Source organism: Protopterus annectens, chromosome 5.part1, assembly GCF_019279795.1.
Source record: "Protopterus annectens isolate FY-2018-M chromosome 5.part1, PAN1.0, whole genome shotgun sequence".
Lineage (NCBI taxonomy): Eukaryota > Metazoa > Chordata > Ceratodontiformes > Protopteridae > Protopterus > Protopterus annectens.
The window spans coordinates 611,617,034-611,634,639 of NC_056736.1; the positions used below are offsets into that span (position 1 = coordinate 611,617,034).

Sequence of the window (17,606 nt, forward strand, 5' to 3'; positions counted from 1 at the left end):
AGAATATTAATTTGTGAGCAGTGGTTAGTTGAAGATAGTCTAGGTGGTTAGATAGTTCTAGCAAATTGAGTGATTGTAGGGTAAGGCAATGGTGAGTAGAGGTTTTGGATTTAGTTGCGAATTTGGAGATCTTGTCATAGCAAGTTTCAAGTTTAGAGATGTTGGAGGAATACAGATTTCTTAGAAGAGGGGCTCCGTAAAGTAAAGAAGGTAAAAGGTAGGAAATTGCCAAGGTATGTCTAGAGGAGTTGGAGAGAAAGAGGTTATTCCTGTAGAGCATGCCCAACTTTTGGTGGGTTTTCTTGATATTTTGTTGTATGTGGGTATCAAATTTAAGGTGTTCATCTATGGTAATGTCAAGAAGTTTTGCAGAAGAGACTACTTCAATAGCAGTGTTGGATTGGCTTAGGACTTTGAAAGCATTTTTGTCATAAGAGAAAGACCTGGTGGGGGGAAAAGTAGTATTTTAGATTTATTTGAGTTGAGAGAGAGATGGTTTTGGTGCATCCGGTATTCAGTAGTAGAAAATGCTATTTGGGTTTTACTCAGGAGTTCAGGAAGGTTAGAGGCAGCACAGACTAATGCGGAGTCATCGGCGTATTGGATAACAGTTGAGTCTGGTAAGACAGTGTGAAGGTTATTGATGAAGATCTTGAAAGGCATGGGTCCGAGGATGGACCCTTGAGGAACGCCAGTGGGAGTTGACAAGAAGGCGGCGGTAGAGTTCTTCCATCTGACAGATTGAGATCTGTCAGATAGGTAGCTGGAGAACCAGGAAAGAGTATTAGGGGAGAGATTAAGGTTGGCGAGATGACAGAAGAGGTGATTATGGGAAATGGTGTCAAATGCTTTAGAGAGGTCAAGCAGTACAGTGGAAACTAGTAGTCCAGAATCTCGAGCTCGATTGACTGTTTCAAGGAAGGAGAGTAAGGCAGTTATGGTGCTGTGGCCGGGGTGGAAGCCGTGTTGGGTGGGTGTTAGGAGTTGATTTTGGGTTAAGAAAGGCATAAGTTGATGGTGGACACATTTTTCTAGTATTTTTGAGATAGGAGAGAGTAGGACAATGGGGCAGAAATTGGAAATATTTGTGTTTTTGCCTCCTTTGTGAAGAGGAAGAATGTAGGCTGAGCACCACAGTTTGGGTACGTATGACTCTTTTAACGATCTGTTTATTAGTATACTGCTTGGGACAGCAATACCATCGGCAGCACATTTGAGGAAGGAAGAAGGTATGTTGTCAGGGGCATTAGAACATGGCTTTAATTTGGATAAGAGCCTTTTTATAATAATGGTAGAAACTGGTTTGAGCTGGAAATTAAGGGGATAGTTATTGGGGGTGTTGTGTGTTGAAGAGTGAGAGTTGAGATTGTTGTTAGGGAAAGTTTTGGTTAGGTTAGCTATGGATTCAGTAAAAAATGAGTTGAAAAGAGAGCTCAGCTCAGTGTCAGTTATACTTGGGTCAGGGCAGGGATTATTTTTGGACCCTGGATGTAGAAGGGAATTAACTGATTTCCAGAATTGTTTTGGGTTCTTATTATTGTTGGACTGGAGTTTGTTATAGTAGTTTTTTTATCCAAGGTGACTAGTTTTTTTACATGGTTACGAAGTTGAGTATATTTGAGCAAGGTAGTGGGCATTTTATTTTTCTGGTAAAGCTTCCAGGATTTGTCCCTATGGTGCATGATTTGTTTTGTTTCTTTAGCCAGCCACAGGGCAGGATTAGCTTTGACTCTTTTGTTTCTTAGAGGGGCTAGGGAGTTGAGAGTATTTAGGAAGACAGAATTGAAATGTTCTACAGCTTTGTCAAGGGGGAGAGTATTTAGGATTTGCTAATTAATTTGTTTAAAAATGTTTGAGAAAATTGTGGGATTAAAGTTGTTGAGATTGCAAGTGGGTAAGTAAAGGTGTTGATATTGGGTGGAATTTGCTGAACAGTGAATGAAAGCAGGGAGATGGTCACTAAAGGTGTCTAGAATAGTGCCAGAGAGAGTTATTTTGTTTGGATGGGAGACTAGGATCCAGTCTATTATGGATCCTGGAGGGTTGAGTTTTATTAGGTCGGGTGGTTGAGGAGATTACTTGGGTGAAGTTGTAGAGGTTGATCAAAAGGGAGGGAGTAGGTGTATTAATCTTGTTCCAATCAATATTAACGTCCCCTAGAATGTAGGTTTCATATTTTATTTCAATTGAGGCCCAATAAGGAATATTTTCAAGGGTAGAGATGTTGTTGCCTGGGGAGCTATATAGGGAAATAATGCAGATATTCTTATGTTTATTCAAACAAAGGAGACTAGTTGTTAGTTCGGTATTTTTTAATTGTGGAGTTGGGATTTGAAGAGGGATACAGGAAAGAAGTTTAGAGTAGATTAGAGCAGAGCCTCCACCTTTTTTATTTAATCGATCACTTCTGTGTATAAGGAAACCAGGAGGTAATATTTCAGAGTCAGCAATATGGGGCTTTAGCCAGGTTTCAGAGATGGCTAAGATGTCAGGTTGGTTGTGGTTAATCCAAGCATGTATTTGGTGTGCTTTGTTCTTAAGGCTCTGGGCATTGATAGTAAAGAATTTAAGAATATTAGGAGAGAAGGCAGAGGAGGTAGGGGAAGGGGGGAAAGGGTTAAGTGTGATGGGGAGGTTGAGGGAGGGGGGAAGGAATATTTGTAGTGAGAATAGGGCCAGGGTTGGGACGGATATCTCCAGATAAGGCTAGGAGATTGCAGGAAGTAACTTTTAGCCTTTTGGGATTGTAAAGAAGGAAGTTGTTTGGGGCTAACAGGAGTTTAAGACTAAAGAAGTTTGTTGTGATGGAGAGGTGTTTGGGATGGAATAGGTGCAGTAGGTTTGGTGGGATAAGAGAGGAGGATAAGGAGTGGTAGTGAGTACATAAAGGTGATTGCAGGTGAGTGTATGGGATAGTTTGAGAAGGAGAATGGTAAGGGGGTGCTTTGGAGGAGTAAGAAGTAGCATAATACAGATGAATTAGCAGTACAAGAAGAAAGCATGGGAGCCAGGCAATATAGAGGAATTGGGAGGGCATGTTTACAAAGGGGGGTGTTGAAGGGAGTATTATTGAGGAAGTGAACTGGCTTATAGAGGAGAAGAAGTATAGAAGAAAATAAGGTTATATTATTTTACAGAAGGACAGGAGGAGATTAAGAGAAGGGAGGGGTATGGGGTAATGGAGTGGGAGGAGTAAGAGTGGGAGGGGGTAATAGGAAGTGGTGTATGATTTGTTGATTGATTTGGGTGGGAGGAGTAAGTGAGATATAAATGTAGAGGTGCTGGGGCGGGTGGGAATTGGGGGCAGGGTTGGGGAGCGGAGTGTGCCCGCAGGGTGAATGGAGTGGGCAGAATAACAGAGAGAGGTAAGGAACAGAGGAAAAATAATCAGTTGGAGTACAGACAGTGGGAGCAGGCTTCAGTAGGTAAGGAGAGAAAATTAGGCTTCTTGGTGAGTGTGGAGGTTCACCCAGAATAGGCAAGATGTAGTGGGCTATACTTTAAGAGGAAGCCAAAGGTCTAAGATACATAACAGAGTAGGGGTGAAATTAGGCCTTGGAGAAGGCTTCGAAGTCCTGAAGGACAAGACTGCCACCTAATGGGCAAGGATATTATTGTAAATTGGGGAAAAGTGGGCGTTTGTGGACAGAGGCAGAGAAAGAATAGTTGTTCAGGAGACTATATGGTAAAGAAATAGGAATATATGGGTTACAGAGTGGTGGTGGGGGGAGCCGCTGCTGTCTTTCCTGGCTAGTGCTCTTAGATTAAAAAAAAAAAACAGTAGAATATTAACGTAAAGGCTATGCTAGCAGTGTTAATTATAGACACATACTTTCTTGCTCCCTCTACTTGAGATAACACAAGGGAATGGGTGGCTCAAAGATTGAGGCTGGAGGGAGATTAAGACTGGGTCCTTGTTCTTCAGGAAGTTAAACTCTGCTTCTTAGCACACGTGTAACCAGGTTGGAGAGCTGGGTTTGTTGAAGGAGAGAGAAAGAGAAAGAAAGTAGTAGAAACAAGTAGTTTAGTACAGTAATATAGGCAGTGCTATAAAACAGTAAGTAACATAGCAGAAAACCATATCGTGTTAAAGATATTAATTAAACAAATACTTCTTCAGTTGTAAGAAATATAGATTTTACAGTATAATGAGGGAAAAAAGGCCAGACAAAAGCAAGTTTAATGCTCATATGTCGTGATCTTGGGCTGCTGAGGTGGAGGCGGGGTGTAAAAGTGCACTGATTATATTATATGTAGAATTAGTGAAACGAAGAACAGCAAACCAACGACAAATAATCCACAACAGGAGTCCACTTTCCGAAAAACCAACAATCCAGTAAGCCTAAACGCTAATTTTATTTAAAACAAAAGAGCGTTTTCACTACTAACAAAACGCAGCTTCCTCAGAGGTTGAAAATCAATTGACAATGTAAATTGGTAACAATTACAGATTTTAAAACTCTCAATAACAGGAAGTGACAACACAGTCTCAAGCACCTTCACACCGCACATATACAACACTAAAAGAAATATACATTTTAAAACTTATATGTGTGTGTTTTTTTATATATAAGAACATTCTGAAAACAGCAGTCTGGTCTAACAAGCATACAATACTATCAGGAACTCTCCTAAAAGATATTTTTAACTGTAAAATTCAAAAATGAACACCTGTTGTGTCTATAAAAACAAATATATATGAAGTGTAATATGTACCCTTAATCTTTAATTGTGATTATTAAGGCAAGTTCAAAGAACAAAAAGAGCTTTATTTTACTGATCTGTAGTGGTCGTAAAACCACCCTGACAGTAGTAAGTTACTCTATCGCAAATAACTGCGTAATTTGAGAACTGCAGCAATGTTACAGTTCTCATTTAAACCTGGAGCACTGAACGCATCTAAAGAAAGTTGCCATTCAAGCTCCCGGTTTTCTAAAATAAGTGATGTTGGACCGCCTCTAACGTCTATCGGGACATGATCAATGCCCATGAATGAAAATGTATGCCCAGGATTTATACCTATATGTTTCGCTAAAGCGTTGTCATCTTTATTCTTTTTAATTGCGTACATATGCTGGTATATTCTTTCCCGGAGTTTTTCCTACGTAAAAAGCTGGGCAACAATCACAAAGGGCTATGTATACAACTGAACGAGTTTGGCAATTTATTTTGTGATGAATCTGATATTTCTTTTTCCTAATGTTGAAAGAGATACCCGGTTTCATGTATTTGCAAAAGTTACAAGATTCGCACTTGAATGTGCCCTTTTGTCTATTGAACAAGTAACTTTTAGTATTCCTTTGCAAAATTTCTTTTAGATTACTGGCCCTTTTATATACTATGTTAGGACAAGGACCTAATTTCTCCAAAAGTGTTGGTGAATTAGAGATAATTTGCTAATTTTTACGAATAATTGACCAGATTGCGTTGGAATTGGTGTTAAATGTTGTAACAAAACTTAAAGTGAAGGGATGTTCAATATTTTTTATTAAAGAAGTTTCAACATTTTCAACAAAATCAAGTTGTTCACTCTCTGTTGTAATAGTGTCTGATATTTTAAAGGTATCAGTTTGAACACACGAAGAAAGGTTTTTTTGGTTAAGAAGTGGTTTATAGAACCCTTCCGTCCTTTTTTGGTAAACTTCTTTAATGAGTTCATCCACCAAGTTTTCGGGGTAACCTCGGTTCAAGAATAAGTCTCTAAGAAAGGAACATTCTTTAGTGAAGTCTAAAAGAGTACTGCACATCCTACCTGCTCTGACCAATTGGCTTTTGACAATTGACCGCTTTTGTCTAAAAGGGTGGAGACTCGAAAAATGTAAAAAGGAGTTGACATATGTAGATTTCCTGAAAATAGATGATATTAACACTTTTTTCTCAAGGTCTTTAACTAATTTAACATCTAGATAGTCAATTTCTTTCGTGGAAAATTTGTACGTAAATTTTAAAAATTGTGTAGTTTCGTTCATAACCTCTACAAAATGTTTTGCACAAATGGCCTCCTCACGAAACAAAATAAAGATGTCATCTAGAAATCTGGTATAGAAAATGACGTTCTTCATCAGGTCAGTGTTGTTAAACAGGAAATGCTTTTCCCAATATACCACAAAGAGATTCGCAACACTTGCTCCACAAGGGGAGCCCATTGCCACCCCTTGTTTTTGCAAGTAGAACTCTTTGTCAAACACAAAAAAATTGGACGTCAACACTATGTCCAGTAATTCCGTAACTAAGTCAATTTCAGATCTTGAGGCTCCTAACTCATTTAGTAATAGACCTATCCATTCCACAGCTTCTAGGTGTGGAATGGATGTGTACAGGTCGATGACGTCAATTGTCAAAAAGTTGTTAGAAGTATCAAATGGAATGACATTAATGTTGTTGAGAAAAGTCCAGGAATCTTTACAGATGCCTGTAAGCATTTTAGTGTATTTAGTCAAAATGCTGTCAATCAATCTTGAGCTAGGGTAGGTTATAGAAGACCGTGCATCAATCAAGGCTCTCATAGGGGGATCCTGTACATTTTTATGAATCTTAGGGATCCCAAACATAACTGGGACTTTGGGAGGAAAAATGTCAATAAAATTAAAAAGGTCTAAATCAAATTTTCCTTCCAAAAATAAATCCCTAAAGTACGTCCTAGTTCGCCTTTGAGAGATGTTAACTTCATTTAAAGATACCAACTCATATGCAGAACTATTAAGCGTAGAAAGCATTTTCTCTTTATATTGGAACTCATCAAATACAACTACACCGCCACCTTTGTCCGGTTTGATAAACCTGACAGGGAGTTCAGAAAGGTAGCGTAATCCCATTTGTTGTTCTTTTGTAATATTAAAATTAGAAAAGTTCACATTTCTTTGGGGCACCGAGTAAAGATGTCTCAAGTCTATTTCACATATGGTTTCAAACAACTGTAAACTATTGTGTACCGGAGGATTGAAAACACTAGGTGTTTTTAAACCCCTGGGACCATCATTACCCGCATTGCCAAAAAACAGTTTCAAGTTTAACCTACGTATGTAGCATTTTAAGTCTATGATGACTTTAGCTAAATTACCTGTAAAACTGGGGACAAAAGTGTAGCCAAGTGCCAATAGTTCAACCATTTCACTATCTATGTTAACACTAGAAAAGTTATACACCTTAAAGTCGCCTTTGTTGTTAGTAATAATCCTGAGAATCCCCTCTTCACAAGGGGGGGTCAGGATCTACATTAGGAACTAATAACGTCTGTTCCTGTTGTTGGTGAAAGGTGTCTTGTCCTAAAAAAACACCTTTATTGTTGTTATTGTAACCAGTTTTATTATTTTGGTTTCCTTTAATTCTGTTACTACGCCTGACACCTTGGTTAGATTCTCCAACATATTCATCATTAGCCTCTACGCTTGCAGGATCCGTTTCATCAGTGCACACAAGTGGGTTGTCTTCCCCACTAAAAGACGTTACATTGGTTGCTTGAACAGTAAGGTTAGGGTAGGCTTTTCCTTGATTATAAGCTAGCCTGTCCCTCACGAGTTTTTTGTTTTTATTATTCTTAAGTTTTGTCAGTAATGCATCTATACTGACAAAAATGCGATTGTAGTCGTATTTAAATTGCAAAAAAGCAGTATCAATTTTTATAGCATTATCCAGAGTGTTTATTTCGTCAATCAGGGTGTTAATGTGCAATGAATAATGCTTCACGATGGTATTCAGCAATTGCGCACCCTGCTCTTGGAAGAGAGCTCTTAAGTCATTGTAAAAAGTGTCATCTGTAAGTAGACCAGAGGGAGAAAAGTTGTTTCTAAGTCCTTTTGGAACCAGGTTCTTAGCCAAACATTGCTGGAAATATAAAGATTCCAGCTGTAATTTCCTCAGTTTAAGTACCTTTTTGTCAAAAAATTTTAATTTTTCTGTTAAGTGAGCACTAAACAGTGCCGAATTGTCTGTGTTAATACCTCTGTTATTTTGGTCACTTCTACTTGCAAATGTGAGAGAACCCACATTCCCCATCCATTCGGAAAGGGAAAAAAATGAATCATTCACTTGGGTACCTGTTGGAATATTAACCGGAGGACGCGCCGGTCCTGTAGACCCATAAGCGTCTTTGTTGGAAATAGTGCCTCCAATTTGAGTACGTTGTACGGCTTGCAGAAAGGAACTCTCACCAGAAACCAAGCCATTAGCATTATTAGATTGTTGACCATTCAAGGAGGACAAAATAATCGGTTGACCCGCTGGAATAATAGAGCCACCACTTGTTTGCCCAGATCTTGCTGCCGTATTGAAAGACGGTAAACTGGTATTGGTGTTAGGAATACCTTGTTGTAGTAACAGAATTAAAGGAAACCAAAATAATAAAACTGGTTACAATAACAACAATAAAGGTGTTTTTTTAGGACCACCGAGCCGCAAGACACCTTTCACCAACAACAGGAACAGACGTTATTAGTTCCTAATGTAGATCCTGACCCCCCTTGTGAAGAGGGGATTCTCAGGATTATTACTAACAACAAAGGCGACTTTAAGGTGTATAACTTTTCTAGTGTTAACATAGATAGTGAAATGGTTGAACTATTGGCACTTGGCTACACTTTTGTCCCCAGTTTTACAGGTAATTTAGCTAAAGTCATCATAGACTTAAAATGCTACATACATAGGTTAAACTTGAAACTGTTTTTTGGCAATGCGGGTAATAATGGTCCCAGGGATTTAAAAACACCTAGTGTTTTCAATCCTCCGGTACACAATAGTTTACAGTTGTTTGAAACCATATGTGAAATAGACTTGAGACATCTTTACTCGGTGCCCCAAAGAAATGTGAACTTTTCTAATTTTAATATTACAAAAGAACAACAAATGGGATTACGCTACCTTTCTGAACTCCCTGTCAGGTTTATCAAACCGGACAAAGGTGGCGGTGTAGTTGCATTTGATGAGTTCCAATATAAAGAGAAAATGCTTTCTACACTTAATAGTTCTGCATATGAGTTGGTATCTTTAAATGAAGTTAACATCTCTCAAAGGCGAACTAGGGCGTACTTTAGGGATTTATTTTTGGAAGGAAAAATTGATTTAGACCTTTTTAATTTTATTGACATTTTTCCTCCAAAAGTCCCAGTTATGTTTGGGATCCCTAAGATTCATAAAAATGTACAGGATCCCCCTATGAGAGCCTTGATTGATGCACGGTCTTCTATAACCTACCCTAGCTCAAGATTGATTAACAGCATTTTGACTAAATACACTAAAATGCTTACAGGCATCTGTAAAGATTCCTGGACTTTTCTCAACAACATTAATGTCATTCCATTTGATACTTCTAACAACTTTTTGACAATTGACGTCATCGACCTGTACACATCCATTCCACACCTAGAAGCTGTGGAATGGATAGGTCTATTACTAAATGAGTTAGGAGCCTCAAGATCTGAAATTGACTTAGTTACGGAATTACTGGACATAGTGTTGACGTCCAATTTTTTTGTGTTTGACAAAGAGTTCTACTTGCAAAAACAAGGGGTGGCAATGGGCTCCCCTTGTGGAGCAAGTGTTGCAAATCTCTTTGTGGCATATTGGGAAAAGCATTTCCTGTTTAACAACACTGACCTGATGAAGAACATCGTTTTCTATACCAGATTTCTAGATGACATCTTTATTTTGTTTCGTGAGGAGGCCATTTGTGCAAAACATTTTGTAGAGGTTATGAACGAAACTACACAATTTTTAAAATTTACGTACAAATTTTCCACGAAAGAAATTGACTATCTAGATGTTAAATTAGTTAAAGACCTTGAGAAAAAAGTGTTAATATCATCTATTTTCAGGAAATCTACATATGTCAACTCCTTTTACATTTTTCGAGTCTCCACCCTTTTAGACAAAAGCGGTCAATTGTCAAAAGCCAATTGGTCAGAGCAGGTAGGATGTGCAGTACTCTTTTAGATTTCACTAAAGAATGTTCCTTTCTTAGAGACTTATTCTTGAACCGAGGTTACCCCGAAAACTTGGTGGATGAACTCATTAAAGAAGTTTACCAAAAAAGGACGGAAGGGTTCTATAAACCACTTCTTAACCAAAAAAAACTTTCTTCGTGTGTTCAAACTGATACCTTTAGAATATCAGACACTATTACAACAGAGAGTGAACAACTTGATTTTGTTGAAAATGTTGAAACTTCTTTAATAAAAAATATTGAACATCCCTTCACTTTAAGTTTTGTTACAACATTTAACACCAATTCCAACGCAATCTGGTCAATTATTCGTAAAAATTGGCAAATTATCTCTAATTCACCAACACTTTTGGAGAAATTAGGTCCTTGTCCTAACATAGTATATAAAAGGGCCAGTAATCTAAAAGAAATTTTGCAAAGGAATACTAAAAGTTACTTGTTCAATAGACAAAAGGGCACATTCAAGTGCGAATCTTGTAACTTTTGCAAATACATGAAACCGGGTAACTCTTTCAACATTAGGAAAAAGAAATATCAGATTCATCACAAAATAAATTGCCAAACTCGTTCAGTTGTATACATAGCCCTTTGTGATTGTTGCCCAGCTTTTTACGTAGGAAAAACGGACCGTAAGGTCCGGGAAAGAATATACCAGCATATGTACGCAATTAAAAAGAATAAAGATGTCAACGCTTTAGCGAAACATATAGGTATAAATCCTGGGCATACATTTTCATTCATGGGCATTGATCATGTCCCGATAGACGTTAGAGGCGGTCCAACATCACTTATTTTAGAAAACCAGGAGCTTGAATGGCAACTTTCTTTAGATGCGTTCAGTGCTCCCGGTTTAAATGAGAACTGTAACATTGCTGCAGTTCTCAAATTACGCAGTTATTTGCGATAGAGTAACTTACTACTGTCAGGGTGGTTTTACGACCACTACAGATCAGTAAAATAAAGCTCTTTTTGTTCTTTGAACTTGCCTTAATAATCACAATTAAAGATTAAGGGTACATATTACACTTCATATATATTTGTTTTATAGACACAACAGGTGTTCATTTTTGAATTTTACAGTTAAAAATATCTTTTAGGAGAGTTCCTGATAGTATTGTATGCTTGTTAGACCAGACTGCTGTTTTCAGAATGTTCTTATATATAAAAAAACACACGCATATAAGTTTTAAAATGTATATTTCTTTTAGTGTTGTATATGTGCGGTGTGAAGGTGCTTGAGACTGTGTTGTCACTTCCTGTTATTGAGAGTTTTAAAATCTGTAATTGTTACCAATTTACATTGTCAATTGATTTTCAACCTCTGAGGAAGCTGCGTTTTGTTAGTAGCGAAAACGCTCTTTTGTTTTAAATAAAATTAGCGTTTAGGCTTACTGGACTGTTGGTTTTTCGGAAAGTGGACTCCTGTTGTGGATTATATGTAGAATTAGGATATTTTCTTTTTTTATTTTACAAGGTGACTGACTAGATTACTATCTTTAGCTTAAGCTGCAAAATGTGTTTTTGTAAGCATGTAGGTTTTAAATATCAGACAAAATTATGAAAGCTATGAAAATGATAAGCTTCTTAAAACCAGAAAGATATTAGCTTTTTTTCCCACTGGCAGATGTTCAATGGAGTTGAAAAGTCTGCAGCTGAGTATATCTGTGCATTCTTTTCTAAATTAAATTTTCAAAGACTCATTGCTGAGTACATTTCCTTGGTGTAATCTGTCTGCAAGTATAAACAGCTAATCTTGATAATTCTGAAAATTATTTGTTGAGGGAAGTGCAAAATTTAAAGGTAAAATGTCAAGAGGTTCAGTAAAATAAATGAAGTCTAAAATTATAGGACGTGAATAAGAGGTAACAACTACCCTAGCAGTCAATACCTGAATGCAGTTAATATAAGTGTTCAATTTAGTTTTATTTAAAGATAGGCACTGCACTTTTTATGGCTAAAGTTAATGTTTTCTGAAAGCATTCAAGCTGTTTTTCATATCAGGGAGGGAAAGAGAGATAAGAAAGGAACAGACAGTAATCAGTGCAAGTGGAAGTACAGGTTGTAGCATATGCTTTAGCATGGGTAATCTAAATTTTAGGTTAGATAATCCCTGTAGGCGCAGCCATTAATGTGGGATAACTATTCCCTTCTTGAGGGTTAAACTTCATGTTTTAAAGATGTACATAGTTTTGTGTGTTTGTTCCAAGTTAATAGAGGATGGAAGTGTTTTGAATTTAGCTTTTTTTGTTTGACGGTTTTCATTTAAAGAAAAAGTATTTTAAAAATGTGACAGTTTCAAATGGAGATGAGACTAAAAAACTGTATAAAAGATCAGCCTGCCAAATATTGGTATATGCATGTAACACAGAAACTGGAAATACACATTCAAAAAACTGTCATGTATAATATGTGAGGTCATGTATAATATGTGAGAATAATAGCTTTCTATCATGATGGCCATGCTGTCCATATTATTCTGGAATGCAAACAGCCTTACAGGTGTGGATAAAAAGAGAGTATTGAATTACAAAGAAATGCAGAGTGCAAATAGCAATGTTGCAGGAGACACATTTGGAAAGAAATGAGCATATGGATTTGACTAAGAGATATTTTCAGAATGGATATTCAGCAGAATATCAGGGATAAATCAAAATAGCAGTAATTATACTTATTGCAAGAGGGGCTCCAATAGTGATAGATGAGGGAGAAAAAGACAAGAATGGTAGATTTTTGGTAGTAAGCAGCTATTGGCAAGGAAGATGGATTACATTGACATATTTATAGTCCACCAAAAAAATGTTATTATGAAGCTTAAGAAATTTTTGGAGAAGCAATCGGCTTTCAGCAGGGAATATTATTTATATGTGAGTACTGGAATTTGATTTGCAATAGTGAGGATGTATCAGGAGAACCTATAAGAAACAATATAACAAAAGAGGTTAGATTTCTGAAGAAATTTATGAAAATATTTGGTATGAAAGATTTGAATTCAGTAGGAACTTGAACAGAATTTGCATATTATTCCCCAAGGTACAATAACTGGGCTAGACTAGATAAAAGTATATTTCACAGGAACATGTGCATTTACTTGAAAGCTTTGATACATGTTCAATAACTATTTCTGATTATGCACCAATAAAAATTAAGATAAAAATGCAAGGTAATGAAGTAAAAATAAGACAATGACGCTTTCCCATCTACTTTTTAAAAAAATAGGAATTTAACAAATGGGTAGTGGGGAATATTTGAGAGTTATGAAGGAAGATATAAATATTTTCAGAAGTTATAGCTAGGGACTGAGATAAAATGAAAATGGAGTTTAAAAATAAAGATGAAATAAATGAGAAACACATATGGTTAAGAAACAATAGAAATTACTTAGAGGGGTTGACAAGGGTTAAAGTATTGCAAAATAAGGGGAATCTCACAGAACATGAGGAGGAGGAGCAAATGCAAATTGCTAAGAGAAAGTAAGTGAGTATCTAGATAATATGCATGAGTTTAGAAATATTGCAGTTAAGAATATATGTTCTGATAACAACATCAGAGCACAAATACTTTTAGCACAAAGAGTTAGGCAACAGAACATTGAAAGGGTTGTCATCAAACTTAGGGAACCTATAACAATAACACTAACTACAGATCCTGTACAGGTTTTAGATATATTCCAGAAATTTTATGAAAATGTGTATAAAGCAGAGAAATGTGGAAATCAGGAAAGAGTACAAATGGAAAATTTATGGAAGACTTAATTATGCCAAGGTTTATCAACTAATAGTTAAGATATGAGGTGACGAGATAAATAGAAATGTAGAATCAATCTTCAGGAAAGTCTGCAGGAACAGATGGTATTCCTGTGGAATTTTGGAAATTATGAGGGAAGAAGTTGATAAAGACCTGAAGATTTTGTTTAACGGTATTTTAAAAGGAGGGGAAGCACCAACATCTTAGAAGACCTAAAATGGCAGGGACCCTTCAGACCCAGCTTCATAGAGACCCATTTCAATTTTAACCTAGTTATAAAGTGATTATATCTATACTAACTAAAAGAATGGTGAAGGTGTTGCCAGAATTGATAGATTTGCATCAGTGTGGTTTTATGGACCAGAGGCAAACATTTGACAACATTAATAGAACAAGGATGATTCTGAGGGAAGCAGTAAGAGTTGGTGAGTTTGATGCAGAGAAAGTATTTAAAATACCCCCCCCCCAAAAAAAAATAAATAAATAAAAGGCTTTATTGCCCTGAATTAAGCCATAAAGACTTAAAAAGGTAAAAAGAAAAACATCATGGACATTCTGAAGCCATATAGCTGAGGCGCTCATTTGCGTATATCTCATGGGCCTCTACTCAGTGAAATGTCTAGCTTAGCTAAGTTTTTCTTGTAGTTTTCATTAATTAGTTTGACTGTGTGACCTTTTTACTCTTTGTTTGGAAAATTTGGTAAGGAGCAGGGACTGCAGGGCGAAAATATTATTCATCTGCAACTTATTTGCTAAAGCACAAAAACATTGAGTTTTGTGGTAATCTTATTCTATAAACAGAATATGTTATTGGCTGTTGCAGATACCTGGTCCATGTTTTAAAGAAATGCACAATTTGTATGTAGGTGGGTTCATATGCAAAAGTGGGACAAAGGCCCAAAAATAGGGATGATTTTTAAATATTTCTCTTACAAACTTAGAAAATTGATAGAATAATGGGTTTTGCATTAGCATGATTTTTAAGGCAAAGAAGCCTGAAACTCAAATGTCTACCACCCGCCCCACTTCGCGAGGGACAGTCCCTCTTTGGGCAGTTATGTCCTGCAAAATAATCGTAAAAATGGCAAATGTCCTGAGATTTTAGGACAAAATTATTTCCTATATTTTATGTAATAGTTGCATAAAACAGTTATTCTATAGCTGAAACACCTAAATGTTATAAGAAACAGAATAAGCAACTAAAATGCTTCAAGAATAAGCTTTTATTTAGGCAAAAATGTGAAGTTCTGTCCTTTATACTGGCCATCAGTATGTTTCGGCCTGCAAAATCTGACGTTTGTACTAAAAATGTCTGACTTTGGGCATTTGAAAAGGTGGCAACCCTACAAATGAGGTACGCTTGAGAGGTATGAATTGGACTAAAAACGTGGGTGAGGCAAAAATCTTTACAGCTGAGAGGTATGGCTGGGTTCCTATTCAGTTTCGTACTGCAATACTCCATCGTCAGGAAATTACTACGCCCAACTCCTATGAGAAGAACATCATCAACTTAAGCCGCTTTCTTAACAATTGTTCAGCCGCCCGCTTCCTCAGATTGCTTCGCCCCTTGGGCCGGGGAACACATAATTGGTGCGGATGGCGTTAGAATGGTGGCGTGTGTAACTATTTGCATGCTGCTGTCAGCCAATCACAGCCGTCGCTGTCGGTTTAGGTATCATTATTCTTCCGGTTTTCATTGATTGTGTGTTTAATAACAAAGCAGCTGCTGAGTATCCTGTTGCTGTGTAAAATGTTGCATGTTGTAGTCTAACGTATTGTCGGTAGTAGCAGTAGTGGTTATTTGAAATTTAAGTACGAAATCTCCATGAACTTACAAAAGTTAAACGCGATATTTGTTTGTGTTAGTGTGGCACTTAAGTTCTAACTGTGCGTACCATGCTTCCCATTATTTTGTTAATGTATCAGCTTGTAATGTGCTGTGAGCCATGCTGGCAAGCAACATGTATGGACAGATGATTGACCTAAAGCTCAGACTGACAGCCGAAAGTGCCATCGTGAGAACTCCGAAGTAAAGCAGGTTTTTGTTTACAAACCTCTGCAGTGTGTTACATTTAACGAGAGTCCTGAGCATTTTCCCGTTTTAAAATGCAGGTAATAAAAGGGTGCTTACCCCGTAGCTAAAACTAAGAGACGTAATGTGTGTGCTTTTGAAAACTGCATTCAGTATTCCTTCTGAATTGTCTTTGCGTGTGTGGGAGTTGAATGCACTTTTTCTGTAATGGGTCGGGGGTAATTGCGAATGGTTTTCTTAATCACCATCCTGTTTTTGATTTTTGGATTGAGTAGAATTCTTAAGAGAGTGAATTCATTTATTTGTATAAAAATATTTGCATTGACTTTTTATATGCGATTATAAATTAAGTTAATCTCTTTGATTTGTACATGTATCTCTTGTATTGATGTTCGGTTACCGATAAGCACAAGCAGAAGGTTTGCAGCAGTAATGAAAATAATGCAAACATTGCTTTGCAAGCACCAAACTGGTAGAGTGGAACTGATGTAAGGGCCAGGACGGGTACTGGTACCACGATCTGCACAGAATAGAACCTGAGTGCTCGTATGTGGGGCTTCCGCAGTGTAGTAGGTAGTCTATTGATTTAAAAGTCCATTGTTTCCCATACACAAGTCAGTTCAGGAAGTGTAATAGAGTTTATCACCTGGGTCTTGGGTTGATGGTTTACCATCGCTGAGAGTCGGGAGAATGTGCTTTTTGACTCTCAAGTTTTGATTGTCAGTTTTGGATGGGAAAAATGACGGTTCTTGAATAAATAATGCACAATCTGATGTATGGGTTGTTGTAAGTATTAGAGGTTAGGATAATACATGGCCAGCAAAGGATACATAAAACAGTAAAGAAAAAAATGTATATATGCATTGTAGTGAACAAGCACAGTGCAGTGTGCAATCAAGCAGAGTGTAATTTACAATTTACAGTGGATATAAAAAGTTTACACATCCTTGTTAAAATGCCAGGGTTTTGTGATATAAAAATGAGACCACAATAAATCAGTCATTTCAAAACAAAAGGTATCAGTCAGGAGAAGGATGCAAAAAAATTCCACAGCATTGGATGTACCATGGAACACAGTGAAGACAAGTCATCGAAAATTGGAGGAAAAATGGGACAACAGTGACTTTTCAAATGACTGGATGTCCCTCCAAAATTGATGACAAGACAAAAACTGGTCAGGGAGGCTGCCAAGAGACATACAGCAACACTGAAGGAGCTGCAGGAATTTCTAGCAAGTACTGGTTGTGTACTACATATAACAGTCTCCCGTATTCTCCATATGTCTGGGTTATGGGGAAGGGTTGCAAGACAAAAAACATCCACACCCGGCTAAAATTTGCAAAACAATACGTAGTCTCCCAAAAACGTGGAAAATGTGTAATGGTCTGATGAGACTAAGGTTGAAATTTTTGGCCACAATTCCATAAGGTGCGTTTGGCACAAAAGCAACACTTTGCATCACCAAAAGAGCATCATCCCCACGGTGAAGCATGGTGGTGGCAGTTTCCTGCTTTGGGGTTGGTTTTCTTCAGATGGAACTGGGGCTTTAGTCAAGGTGGAGTGAATTATGAACAGTTCCAAATACCAGTTACTTTTGGCCCAAACCTTCAGGCATTTGCTAGAAAGCTGAAGATGAAGAGGAATTTCACATTTCAGCACTGCTGTGACCCCAAGCATACATCCAAATCAACAAAAGAATGGCTTCACAAGAAGAAAATTAAAGTTTTGGAATGGCCCAGCCAGAGCCCAGACCTAAATACAATACAAAATATGTGGGGTGAACTGAAGAGGGCTGTGCCCAAGAGATTCCCTCACAGTCTGGCAGATTTGGATTGCTTTTGCAAGGAAGAATGGGCAAATATTGCCAAGTCAGGATGTGCTATACTGATAGAC

General features: G+C 37.3%; 1 protein-coding gene across 2 annotated transcripts in view; it reads left to right on the forward strand.

The window, feature by feature from the left end:
• Nucleotides 1-15,267: 15,267 nt before the first annotated feature.
• Nucleotides 15,268-17,606, forward strand: part of LOC122803561 (probable tRNA methyltransferase 9B) — a 784,173-nt gene continuing 781,834 nt past the window's right edge. Inside the window, exon 1 of one of the 2 annotated variants that reach the window (XM_044073224.1) lies at nucleotides 15,268-15,353. The gene's annotated coding sequence lies outside the window, so the exon portion shown is untranslated. The other variant, XM_044073223.1, reaches the window with a different exon arrangement.